At 42.0% G+C, this 11,799-nt stretch overlaps 1 protein-coding gene across 4 annotated transcripts in view; it reads left to right on the top strand.

Annotated features, from left to right (window-relative positions):
• ACER3 (alkaline ceramidase 3) overlaps window positions 1–11,799 on the top strand; it is an 88,085-nt gene that overhangs the window by 20,414 nt on the left and 55,872 nt on the right. Inside the window, exons 1-2 of one of the 4 annotated variants that reach the window (XM_014540391.1) lie at window positions 10,124–10,129; window positions 11,024–11,026. The exons of 2 other annotated variants lie outside the window; for them this stretch is intronic. The gene's annotated coding sequence lies outside the window, so the exon portion shown is untranslated. Of the gene's footprint in view, window positions 1–2,447; window positions 2,473–10,123; window positions 10,130–11,023; window positions 11,027–11,799 lie in introns of those variants that run through there. One more of the 4 variants, XM_014540392.1, reaches the window with a different exon arrangement.

Below are 11,799 nucleotides of genomic sequence, written 5' to 3'. Positions count from 1 at the left end.
TGCCCAGATGAGGCCCAGCTGTGAAGCAGTGCAAGCTGCTGTGGGGCCTTGGGCCTTCTTTTGGATGTTCTGGGTCTCTTTGACCCAGCTGCAGTTTGTTAGGTAATTTTAGATTGCAGAGGTCCAGGCCATTGATATGCAAAAGCCTCTGGGCACAGCTTGGGTGGGGCAGGGTCTCAGGGAATCAATAGGGTGGAGAAAACAGCTATGGCTGATCCTCAGCCCTACCCTAAGAGGCCCTGGGTCTCAGTGTCCCACGGTAATCGCTGCCAGCACCTCTGAGAGAAAGCTGCCCTCGAGTTCCGCTGGATGCCAGACAGTCCAGTTTCTCCCCATATGAGTCTGGGTCCCCATTGACTCGCCCGGAACTGGAGTTCAGAGCTGTCGGGAGCTTGTGACTCCCTCCTGATTCAAAAAGACAACCGCGTCCTCAGTTGCCAGCCCTTTCCACGTGCGCCTCTGTACCTCTGTACTTTACTTCTGCACCTCCTCTGGTCTCAGTGTGCTTTTCTCTTTCCTTCTAGTTGTAGAATTTCCACTCAGCCAGCCTTCCTGTGGTTCTAGATGATGTCCGTTTTGTCTTTTAGTTGTATTTTTGAAGTGGTTGTGCGAGGCAGCAATTTCAGGTGTTTACCTATGCCCCCATCTTGGTTTCTCTAATTACATATTGTTTTTGTGATTAATCACTATGCTTTAATTATACATCATTTTGAATTTAATATGAACACTTCCATTTTTACAATGTGTAGTTTTAAAATATTTTTGTTACAACTTACATGCAATAAAGTGTAAGTTGTAATGTATGTTTTTTAAAATAATGTAAAAATGTTTTCATAAATTAAATATTTTTTGAAGCCAATATATGTATGTCAAAGAAAACAGAATGACTCCTAGATTAGCAGTGATAGAAATCCTTCATAGTTCAAGTGCTACCTCCTTACTAAACACGCTCTTGGGTTCCCTCCCTCCCGCTAACTATGTTTTTTATGCTGTTTTGTCCTGCCGTTCTCCCTTGCTAGTTGTTTATCTTTCTTTCCTACAAAATTGTATATATTCTTTCTTAGGACAGAAATCAGTGTTATTTACTTACTAACCTTTCTTCCCATTTCCCACCTCAGTGCTTTGCCCATAGAAAATACTAATGTTTGTCAAATTAAACTGAATTTGTGTTTATCACTTTTTAAAGTAAGACAGTAGCTCCTGGAATAATGTTGCTTCATTCAACATTGTTTCATTATAATGTTGATGAAGAAAAAAAAAATCGATTCCAAGCCAGGGCCACTGTCTGTGTGGAGTTTGCACATTCTCCCCATGTTTGCGTGTTTCTCAGGGTATTCTGGTCTCCTCCCACATCCCAGAGATGTGCACGTTAGGTTAACTAGTGTGTGTCTACATTGTCCCGGTCTGAGTGAGTGTGGGTGTGGGTGTGAGTGGCCCTGTGATGGAAAGGTTGGTTACTAACTTGCACTCTAACCTGCCAGAAGAGGCTCTAGCCACCCATAACTCTGAACTGGTATAATAGGGTTGGGAAGGAATGATCTTACTTGGTTTTATTTACCTTTCTTAAATGTATGTATAGCTAACATTTATTTCAATTTTAATGTTGGAAGTGTTTTGGGTCTTTACCTAGAAGTTTGGTGTTGTTTTTGTGACCAGAAATATGCCATGGGAACTTAACTCTTGCTTATAGAAACTAGCCTGTGCTAAAATTGGTTCATTTATATGTTGTATTACTTAAAATCGCACTTTCCATGAACCCATCAATGATGTTGAGAACTAACTTACTGTACCTGTATTGGTTTCCTGTTTTTATTTTGATATCAGCCCTACTTAAAAGCTACTAAGGAGCCCTGGCTGGTTTGGCTTAGTGGATAGAGCATCAGCCTGTGGACTGAAGGGTCCCAGGTTCGATTCCGGTCAAGGGCACATGCCTGGGTTGCGGGCTTGATCCCCATTAGGGGACGTGCAGGAGGCAGCCAATCAATGATTCTCTCTCATCATTGATGTTTCTCTCTCCCTTTCTCTCTGAAATCAATAAAGATATATTTTTTTAAAAAAGCTACTAAGGAGTAGAGTACCTAGTACTATAACACACATTTATGTTATTTTAAAAAAACTTTGGATGAACCAGAGTACGCAAAAACTTTGTTATTGTCTGGAGTGGAAGGCAAACTTTCTCCCTTCTGACAACTGTTCTTGAGTTAGTCCAGGCACAAGAACTTTTCCCAGGCAGCACTTTCCAGGTAGCACTTAATTCTTAAGGTTGCTAGATTATGGAAGTTCCTGCATAATGTTCAATTGATCTTTCTCATATATGATCTGTATGTGTATTATTTGGTCATAATTATTGTTTTTACCATATTATTTAAATATTTTTAAATATTATTGGGTTTCTTTCCCCACTTTACAGGTCAGGAAACTAAGGCTTAAGCATAAAGTTGCCAAGTTCATACAGCTAGGAAGTGGTAGTAGGTATGAACAAAATATTGCCTACTATAAATTGAGGATATTAAGTTAGATGATTTCCCTGTCTTCTTCTGAAGTTCTGGGGTCTTTAACAGTATTTGTACATTTGCCTACGTAGTAAAATATTTGAAAAATGCTGTGGGGAAGTGCTGAGTTTCTTTAAGACTCAAACCAGTCACTATTTTCATTTGGCTCATTGGCTCGCTGTGTGCAGGAGGGCTCCTCATGAAACACTATATAGATCACTTTTTTTTTTTAACTTCACCAGGTTTTAATGCTTCTATTTTTTAAGTCTTAGCTGTGGGAGGTGGTTATACAATTGTAAATACAACTGAGCTCTAAGTTGTCTACCCAGTTGCCCCTGGGCTCTGTATATTCTGCCAAGGTTGAGAGAACTAAGACTCTTGAACACACTGGCTCCACCTACTGTCAGGCTGAGGCAAACATCTTGCCATTGTATCTTCATTCATAGTTCTTTGAAATTTACTCTTTTGCACATTGTCATTTCCCCCTTTCTTTCCTATACTTTTTAAAAAAAGGAAAATCCATATTTTATTAATGCATATTTACTGTATAATTATTATACCCACATAAATATTAAAGCACAGTGCTAAATATTATGTGGAAAATAATCTCTACAAGTTTATCTAATACTAGAGGCCCAGTGCACGAAATTTGTGCACGAAATTTGTGCATGGGTTCAGTCCCTAGGCCTGGCTGGTGATAGACGTGCAAGCATCTGGCGTGGAAGGGCAGGTCCTAGCTGACCTCTGGGCCCTGGGAAGCACCCGGGCCCCCATGTGCCCCCCCTCCCCCCGCCTGAGTACCGGCGCCCAAGTCCCCACGCAGAGATGTGGTGAATGTGACCAGATGCCATGGGCCAGGGTGCAGCATGGGCTTCTGGGCTGCCCAGCGGTGCTGCACGGAAGCTGGGAAGGCAGTGTGCTCTCTCCCAGCTGGCCTCTAGACTGGCTCCTGCGTGAACCAACGGGGAGCCCGACCGGCCCCAGTGGTCCTGGTGGCTCCCAGCTGCTGAAGCCCGGCTCACTAAAAGAAGCCACACAGGTGCGGGTGGGCTCCTCACTGGTGTCTAGTACCTAAGCGTGGGGCTTCTCTGGCACGCAAGCCCTGGCATCCCAGGGCAGGGTAGCAGGGGGAGTGAGAGCGAGCTTGGACAGACACCCCACATTCTCACTGCACCCCCATCCTTGTCATCCCCACCCCAGGTAGCTGGTGAGAGGTCACAGCCCCCTGCCCTAGGCACCGCGGGAGGTTGGTTGCCTCCACCTACCCCCAGTTCCCCATCACAGGCTGGGGCCCAGCCCTGATTGGGCCATCAGGGCCTGCTGACTGCTGGTCACCATCTGTGGGGGGATCGATTGGGGCCAGGCCTCCCTACCCAGCTCCTTCAGCACCTGGGAGCTGGGCGGTGGCCCCGCCCCCCTCTGCTGCCACTGGTCACTGTCTGTGGGGCAATTGGGCCCCTGCTCACACCCTCCTTGGCCTGGAGCCTCCCCTCCACCATCCCACTGTGGTCCTGCTCTCATGGGGGCCCATCGGGCCGGCAGCACCTCCACTGCCACCTGCTGCCAGTGCCACATCACTGATGCCCATCATGTTCCACGCCACCCCCCTGGTGGTCAGCACATGTCATAGCGAGCGGTCGAACTCCCAGTTGAGGGGACAATTTGCATATTAGGCTTTTATTATATAGAATGATAAATAAATGTCAGTACACAATTACAAAATAAAAACTGCACTAAGAAAATAAGGAAGAATTTGAAAAAACATCATTGTAAAAATAACAAAATATTGTTCTGAATTCCTATCATAAAACTAAACTCATGTAGAATAGACATTTTGCAACATTAACTATTGATGCATGAGAGTCATAACATATAATAGATATTAAAAAACCATTATCAGTAAATCACAATAAAAATAAATCAAACATGTTGGAAACCCATAAAAAATCCAGAAGGTAAATAAGGAAACAATTATAAACAGTTATAACCCGTGGAATTTTAAAGACTTCTTCCTTCAGAACAAATGAAAGAACCTTTATATCAGAAGGACTACATAATATGAGAATTAGAAAGTATGTTGTTAAAAATGATTGACATTTGAAATATCTAATTCAGATAAACACATAATACAGTAAAGATTAAGAATTGGGGAAGGCAATCAAAAATTCAAATTATTATTTCATGCCTACGGTTAAGTAATAGCCATAAAGAGCACAATTTCCTAACTATGGAGCAACCTTTAATTATGCAATTCTGCAGTCACAAAGTACATGTACTACAGAGTATGTGCTTTGAACATTTATTAACTGAGGTCTGAGCCAACATTGATGTAGGACAGATTACAAAATGAATACAGATAAAATATAATGCAGGCAAAGGTCAATCACATATTAAACATAAGAGAAAGTTTAAAATCTTATTAAACAAAGGTAACTTTTCAGTCCTTACTATATGCCATACAATGTTCTAAGCCCTCTAACACCAGTAATATATTGAAATATTCTTGAGGTAAATTATCACAACTTTTCAGATAAAAACAATAGGCTCAGTGGTTTGTATATAACGCTAGTTCAAACAGAAAATAAATTTGAGAGCCAAGATTTGATCCTGGGCCTATAGGCTCAGCTCACATGTTCTTAAGCACTAAACACCACTGCCCACTCAAGAAATGAGTACAAAGATCACAGCAAAAACCAGCATATACAGAGAAATGCTTCCAGAAAATTACAAGAGTGGTGCTGTGTTACTAACAGTGTTACTGTATAATGGCATCTGAATGATCACTCCTTGAGTGTGTTGATTTACAGTGACTGGACCACGATGCTGTCTTGAGCAAGCTGTCCTTGGAAGAGTAGAGGTCTTGACACAGTGTGAGGGAATGGGTGAGAGTAGGGGACTCAGAAAACTTGGATGTCCAGGAGCTAAAAATTAATATGTTAAAAAAGTAACAGTGTGCTGCATCCAGATTGATAAATAATCTGAGGAAAGGTGGAAGAACAAAGCTTGTGCTTCCACATTTATAAAAATATAAGTGTGCTAGGACAAAAAAGTCCTTCTCTTAGAAAAAAGATAAACTGATTTAGAATGTGGTACAATGGTGATCCATTCTGAGAGAACTATAACATGGGTGTGGGGGGAAATGGAAGAGATTTTAAAAGAGTCAGTGTGATAACGGTGGAAGGAACATAGGTTTAACCCTATTGTAATATTTGCCCCCAAATGTATCAAATTTAATACTCTTAAGTTTCTATTTGTAGGCATATACTCAAGAGAGTTTTATATACGTATTCCATGAAACATGTATAGAAATGTTGTTAAGAAGTATAAAAAGCATAATTTTGGAAATGGACATGACGAGGAGAATGGATGAATTCACTCTGTCCATATACGTGCAGATACAATGAAGCTGTCAAGAACACAGCAGTGGAGGCTTACCATGAGTCCAAGATGATGAATCCCTTTTGGGGAGGACAAAGCGTTTGTTGGAGGGAGTTTGCTAGCAGCAGGCCTTTGTTAATGTCTAAACTTTGGAGGAGATGTGATTATAATATAGTAGGTCCTTGGGTTACGTCAGAGATCCGTTCCTGTGGCATAACGTGATGTGATTTTCACCATAAGTCGGAACGCACCTATTAAGCACCTATGTCACTCACATGGAGCACATACACAGCAGTAATGAAGTGAAACAGTAAAAAAAATTTAAAAGAAAGATAACAATTCCTGACCTTTACTTGTGGTAAATAAGAAAAAACATAAAGCACATATGTACATACGTTGAAATGATGGGATTATTTTTTTTATAAATACTGTAAATGGGAGATGGTGACATAACCATGAAATGACCTATATCGAGTCCGATGTAATCTGAGGACTGCCTGTAGTTAAAAGGAGATAACATACCAACTGAATTATCAATTACACAATATATTTTAAAAATAGAAATTCATCACTTTTGGCATGTTAACCTTTTTGAGGCTAAATGTACTTGTTTGTTACCTATAATAATAAAAGTGTAATATGCAAATGGACCGAATGACCAAACAGCAGAACGACTGTCCGGACAACCTTCCAGATGACCACGCTATGACACGCACTGGCGCCAGGCCAGTCAAGGCAGGTGCAATGCAATTGGTTGGGTGGCCCTGCCATTGCCCCATGATTGCCCCACAGAGGGAGGCCCAGGCTACCCTCTACATGGCAATCCATCATGGAGCCCTGGGCAGGTAGGCGGGGCCTCCCTCTGCAGGGCGATTGATCTGGGTGCCCCACAATCAATTGCCCCACAGAGGGAGGCCCAGGCCAGCCAAGTGATCGCACCCCACTCCTGTCGCCTGCAGAGGGAGATGACTGGTGGTGGGGAAGGAGGGGCAGCACCCCACAGATGGCAAGCAGTGGCAGCAGTGGGGGCGGGGCCAGCTGCTGGCAGCCAGGGAAAGGAAAGCCCCGATAGGCTCTGATCGCCGGCCAGGCCTAGGGACCCTACCTGAGGAGTCCTGGATTGTGAGAGGGCACAGGCCGGGCTGAGGGACACCACCACCCCCATGCATGAATTTCGTGCACCGGGCCTCTAGTATAAAATAATAGTGTTGCTTTTTCTGGCCTCCTCTAATTATCTGAAATCATGTACCTGGATCTCTCAACACAATTGCTTACATAAACAGACATTAGGTGAGGGATGTTCTTACTCTATAGAATAGTGGATATATAATATTATTACAAATCAGTGGAAATTAATATGTACTTATCCAAAATTAATAAATTTTGACCTCATAACAATCATCAGAACAAAGGCCACCTCAAGGGCAAAATAACATAATGACACACAACAGGGAATGGATTCTACTGTGAAAGGCAGTGTTAGCAACAGGTGGCTGTAGAAACAACTCTTGGCCCTGCCATGGAGAAGGGTGATGGGCAGAGGTGTGGTCAGCAACATAAACTGTTGACTATAGCCAGAGAATAAGAGCACTGGGATGTGGGTCAACCGTGGGAAGTTTTTATGGAATCCAGTTTAAAAGATAAGATGCAAAGCACCCTTAAAGTGTTAACTGAAGAATGTCATTTCAATTTCTGGAGGGAAGTTACCCTCACCCAGGGAGAGAAAATTCCTGTAGTTCTTCAATATCATGTTCCTGGACAGAGTTCTCTGAGCAGGGTCCAGGCATTCCCACTCCTCCTGAGAGGATTTGATGGCCACACTCCTGGTAAAGACTCATTTTTGACTCTTTTTTCCTCTTCCTCTAGGCCTTTCTCAGGTGAGGTCAATCCTGAGTGTGTCTGATGTTCAACTCTATTCACTTCCAGGTCTCCTATATTTTTGATACTAGAGTTTTCTTTTTGTTTGCAAGAGGTGACTTTACATATTAACAAATCTTGAAGTTACTGAACTGTTGTCAGCCTTCTTACCAATAATTTGTATTTGGTGTATAAAAATCATAGTTTTCAGATTTTTGGAAATCCCTAAGTCATTGTACAAGTAGGATTTCTCTCTTGGGAAAAAAAGATTTCTTAACATTAATGTTTTAGTACACTATTGTGTGATATATGAATAAACCTCTAGTTTTTATTTCCAGAAAAAAAAACCTGTTTTAATTGAATTTTCTGGGAGCACCTCAAACTCTTCGTAGAAGTAATTTAACTTTTATTTTTCTACCGTTCATTTATATTATTATTATTATTTCTTTTTAATCCTCACCCTAGGATATACTAGAAAGAGAAAGATGGGGTGGGGGGACTTCAGGGGAGAGAGAGAGAGAGAGAGAGAGAGAGAGAGAGAGAAACAGAAACATCGATGTGAGAGAGAAACATTGATCAGTTGCCTCCCATACATGCTAACTGGGTATGGAACCCACAACCTAGGTTTGTACCCTGACCAGGAATCGAACCCGAAACCTTTTGGTGTACAGGGCAACACTCCAACCAACTAAGCCACTCAGCCAAGGCCATTTATATTATTAATATTTTCATTTTAAATCATAAAACAATATAACCACATTATATATAGGAAATATGGGGAAAAAGAACATAAAAAAAATCCATTATTTCTCCATCTTAAAATTTCCATTCTTGTCATTTTGGTGTTTGGGGAACCCTCACCAACCATAGTTTTACCCAGCCATGATTGGTGAAAACATAGTTTTGTAATGTGCTAATTATCAAATTTTTTACACCTCAGCTTCAAATTCACTATTGCATGCTCTGAGAAAATGGACCTGGGCTCTTTAAATGTTTCCTTTGACAAGCTGGCAGGATATTAAACTTTGTCAGTGGAGGACACAAGAGAGGAAGGGGTTTTTCTTCCTGGTTATGGTGTTCTGGCTTTACCAGTGCCTGGGTCTGCAGTGTGCAAGTGACTTATCCAGCATCTGTCTCATACAATGCTTGAGGCTTCTCCCAATGCCCAGATCCTGAAGCTGGGTCAGCTTCTCCAGGTCAGCTCCTGGCAGAGTACTGCAATCAGTAGCACCTGGTGGGCAGTAGTCCCCTCCCTCTATGTCATCAGCTTTCCCTGGCACCCAGGGAAAAGTAGATTAAGAATAAATTCCGAACCTGGGGTAGGAATGGCTGTGGGGAGCAGTCAATTGGGGGAAAAGGAGACATATATAAAACTTTAGATAATAAAAAAATTATTTAAAAAAAGTAAAGAATAAATTCCAAAGAGTGGATTTTCAAAAAAGGTGTAGGTGTAGGTAGGTGTAGTGCCCCAGCAACTTCTCTGCTTTTTGGTGAGCTATGGTCATGCACTGTCAAACAAGATCTGGGTCTCAGCCCTAGCTGAGACCTCTTTTAGTGTTCTATCTCCATCTTTGAGGTAGTGGCTGTTGTATACATCTGCTATTTGTATATTTTCTATAGAGTTCTCTTTACTTCTTACTAGCTAATCCCTCATTACTCCAATTCTCTCTTATACTTAACTAGTGACCCAGTGCGCGAAATCGTGCCAGACCCAGACCTGCAGGAAATCGTGCGAGACCCAGGACCCCAGACCCCGCCGTGGTACTCCCCCAAGTCCCGCCGCTCCTGAGACCCAGAGTGAAGTCCCTGCTCACCCACACATGCCTCACCGCACACACAGCCTCCTGCTGACCGGTCTTTGGTCATTACAGTGTTAGGGCCACTGGGTTTTTATAATACAGTGGGGCCTTGACTTACGAGTGTCCCGATTAACGAGTTTTTCGAGATACGAGCCGTCTCTCGGCCGATTTTTTGCTTTGAGTTGCAAGCTAAAATTCGGGTTACGAGCCAGCTTCAGATACCCCACCGCTAGTTGGCGCAGCGAACGTCACAGTGAACGCCACAACATCAGCCCAGCATCTACATTTTATTGTTCAGTATTGTGTTTTTATACAATATTCATTATTTTTAAATAAATTTTTCTTATTTAAAAACATTTAACAAAACAATTGCGGTGTTTTTTGGATGTCCCGAACGGATTAATGGCATTTCAATTCATTGTAATGGTGAAAATTGATTTGACATACGGGTAAAATTTGAGTTACTAGCTCCGTCATGGAACGAATTAAACTCGTAAGTCAAGGCCCCACTGTATAGATGATTCTTTATAGTAAACTTCTCCTGTTCAAATTACTCTGTCATTTATCTCTCACGAGAGGCCTGGTGCATGAATTTGTGCACTGGTGGGGTCCAGCAGGCCTGCCCCGATTGTGGCTGATCGGGCCGGGCAGGCCAGGGAGAGGGGCCACAGGCAGTTGGCTGGCCAGCCCCATGCCCTGGTTGAACTCCTGGTCGAACTCCCAGTCGAGGGGACAATTTGCATATTAGCCTTTTATTATATAGGATGATTGGACCCTGACCAATACTTTTTAACCAAAATTTTTCATTCTGTGATCATTTTCTGTGCATGTTGAGTAAAGTTAAATTAGTTAACACTTATATATAACCTTCTTTACAAAGCAATTTCATATCTATTATTCTATAAGTCAGCTTTTTATAAAACAGTTCGTCTTTTTCTTCTTGACTTTATAGTCTTAGTTTGACTCTGTAGTCTTCTTGACTTTTTAGTTTTTTTGCCTTTGTGGTTAATTCTTTTCATGGCCTATTTAAAACTTGTTGCCACTCCAAGATCATGAAGATGTTCTCCCATGTTTTCTTCTAACAGTTATATTGTTTTACCTTTTACCTTTAGATCCACAGCATATCTGGAATTTATTTTTTATAAGAAGTGTGAGCTTGGTGTCCAGATTCACTTTTCCCTGTGTAATTATCTAGTTTCCTTTATTGAAAAGACCCATCTTTTTTTATATAATATATTTTTATTGATTTCAGAGACAGGAAGGGAGAGGGAGAGAGAGAGATAGAAACATCAATGATGAGAAAGAATCATTGACCAGGGATCAAGCCCAAAATCTAGGTATGTGCCCTGACCGGGAATTGAACCATGACCTCCTGGTTCATTGGTCGATGCTCAACCACTGAGCCACACTGGGCTCTTCTTGGAATCTTAACTGTTCTATTGTTCTATTTGTCTATCCTTGCAAAATAGGCCTTGATATTTAATAGTGTAAATCAAGCATGTCAAATTCATAGCCAGCACCAGCCGAGAGTTTGACATGCTTGGTGTACATACTTCAATTTTGTTGTTTTCTTGGCTCTTCTTGGCCTTTTTAATTTTCATATAAAGTTTAGAATCAGCTTATCAATTTGTATCCAAAAGACCTGTTGGGCAGTCCCACCAACAACACAGAGCAGGGTAACGATTAAAAAACCAGCTCTGAGACTCCGCGGAGTTCTGGAAGGTGGAACCCTGCGAGTTCCCACAGCCTCCCAGGCTCTTGTTTACACACTTCCTCTTAAATCTGTGAGTTTGATTGTTGATCCCGGTGCATGTGATTGCCCAATTGGGGTCGCTAGCGGAGCTTGTAGGGGAAGATTGTTTTTGGGGAGCCTGGAAAACAGAGCTGAGAGTGGCGACTGGTGAAACAGATCTGGGCGGAGCTGGTTCAGGTACAATAGAGAACTCCTGGTCAGAGAGGACTTAAAGCCTTGGAGGTCAATCCAGACACACTGCCACCCAGAGGCAGAGCCACGAACTGACTCTTCTGTACATACAAATACAGCAGTAAGGGGAACCAATACGGCCTGCCTTAAAATCAGGACTGTGGCTTACAACACGGAGGAACAGTGTATCAGAGGGAAATTCAACATTCTCCTGAATTCCGGGCGTGCCAAAAAGAAGAGTAGAAGATCTGAAGCACCTGCATTACTGCACATTTTTATTTTATTTTTTTTTAATTAATTACTTTTTCACCTTTTAACTAAGAAAACATTGTTTTTCTTTTTTTTTTCC

Source organism: Myotis brandtii, unplaced genomic scaffold (assembly GCF_000412655.1).
Source record: "Myotis brandtii unplaced genomic scaffold, ASM41265v1 scaffold244, whole genome shotgun sequence".
In the NCBI taxonomy this organism is placed as follows: domain Eukaryota; kingdom Metazoa; phylum Chordata; class Mammalia; order Chiroptera; family Vespertilionidae; genus Myotis; species Myotis brandtii.
The sequence above is the reverse complement of the archived record's forward strand: the minus strand, read 5'-3'. Positions and strand labels throughout refer to the sequence as shown.